Genomic DNA, 2,234 nt, shown 5'->3' on the forward strand with positions numbered 1-2,234 from the left:
GTACCTAAAGAATCTGAAACTAACACAAAGAAATCCATAGAAGTAAATAACAAAAACTAAGACGTTTGAGAGACATATACAGACTAAATTAAAACTGCTAAAGAATTTATTTAAACTTGCCACATTGTTAGAAAATGATAACAGAAACATTTGAAACGGAAAAAATGGGGGACAATGTTAACTTTTTTGAGTTATCAGCCCATGAATTGGATTAATGGATTTCACGCTTTTAAACGCTTTTCACTCAAATTAGGCTAAGAAAAGCATAAAACTACGATTTTCGATTTATTTTAAAGTATATTTCTTAACTATCTTTGCATATATTTCTGTTTAAAGCGCCCCAGTTCATTTATGTAAAAAAATCTAATGTTATGTTTTTAGGCTTTTAAACCTCAGTGGAGTCCCTAAATTAATTCAAGGGCATAAAATTCACAATAATGGTAAACAATACCTTATTATTTATTCTTATTTTATGTAGCTTACTTCTGCTTGAGTCAATGTGTACAATTTCAAGAATGAATAAAGGGTGGTTTGACTTTTTTCCCATTCTTCTTTAAACCTGAGCCTTTTATTCTTACAAAATGGCCTATTTCAAAAGAAGTTAGTCCCTTTATTCGGGGTCTTTCAAATATTGAAAGACCCTGCTTTATTGAAACTAAAAAATTGTAACAGAAATATTATATGGAATTGCATGTTACATGCTCAACAATAAAAAGAAACCATAACCCAGGAGTAAAAACATGACTTTACAGATGTTTATATAACTTTTAGTGAAATATATTATTCAATACCGGAATTAGAATTCTTTCTTTGGGATCATGTTGTATGAAAGCTTGGACTTACAGCAATGTTAACTTTGAAAAAAAATAGGTTTCTTACACAGTACCATGGTATTCTGTATTTGGAATCTAGTTGAAACCAACTTCAATAGTTACTTTATTGGTGAATTCCATCATCGGTTTATTTGCTATAACATGTCCTGGTTAAATGACATGACAAATTGGCCAAGTAAAAATACAAAATGTATATAAAGCTGCTGTCTAAAATAACATCTTCTGGCATTGGTGGAACTGGTGATCTACTGACCAAAGTAGTTTGTCTTTGGAATTTTGGCAAGCACATCCCATGACCTACACTGGTTTTGGCAGAATTGATATCATGAGTGGTAAGTTGCAGGACCTGTAGTCTCCTTAACCCATTACTTCATGAGCATTTTGTGAAAAATGGCTGTTTTCATTGAAAAGTCTCTCGTTACAAGTTCAAATTGCTATAATACTATAAAAACTGCTTCAATACTAATCAAACTTGGCACAAATGTTGACTGGACCATTGCCTTTGCAACAACATGCTCAGGCTTAAATTTTCTTTTACCATGGCAACGAGGGGACATCTCAAAATTGCCAAAAATCACTATTTTGCGTTGATTTTTTCCATCAAAATTGATGGATTGAGAGAGTCAAATGCTTTTCAGCGTTGGTTACACGTTACCTTATGATCAATCTGGGGTCATTTTTAGCCTCTCACAAGTCCAAAATTTTCTTTGCGATGAGGGCGACTACTGCCCCCCTTCAAACCCCCCAAACAGAAGGGGGCACATCCGCCTTCTGGCAACCCCCTCATGTATCTTTTGGTTGGGGGCCACGCACAAAAAGTGGTCACTTTTTTTAACAACATTTCTCAAACAAAATTAAGTGTTGGGGGCCTAAATAAGGCATTTTTTAAACATTTGAGACAAGACAAGGGGGGAGGGGGGGGTGAAATAGCCGTTTAAAAAGCGTGTATATGGCGTAATGGGTTAAGGTTAAAACAACTGTACACAAGTTTCAGGTTAACTTTCAAATACTTCTTAACCCATAATTCACTGGAACCAAGTGACCAGCCTTGCATCCACTCTAGAGCTAGACCGGCCTTCACATCCAGGCTCTGTACTGTTGGTACTTCAGTTTTTGAATTATGATTTGAAATCCCTTAAACTGTGAATGGAATGCTCTTAAGTCAGAGAAGGTCAAATCCATTACTAATATTCAGAGGCCAAGTACTAAAGTAATTATCTTTTTTTTTAAATATTTGTGTATGGGGAGGGAGGAGTGTTGGGTTTAATGTTGCAACAATACTGTACAGGTCATATGGTGACATTTCTGCTTTACTGTTGGGACCTCAGGTGCCCTTCCATGCATTATTTCAGACATGCACCCGAGTAGGGGTACCAACGTTCCCTTAAACAGTGGGGTAGT

Source organism: Ruditapes philippinarum, unplaced genomic scaffold (genome assembly GCF_026571515.1).
Source record: "Ruditapes philippinarum isolate M1 unplaced genomic scaffold, ASM2657151v2 ctg7576_1_1_1_1, whole genome shotgun sequence".
Lineage (NCBI taxonomy): Eukaryota > Metazoa > Mollusca > Bivalvia > Venerida > Veneridae > Ruditapes > Ruditapes philippinarum.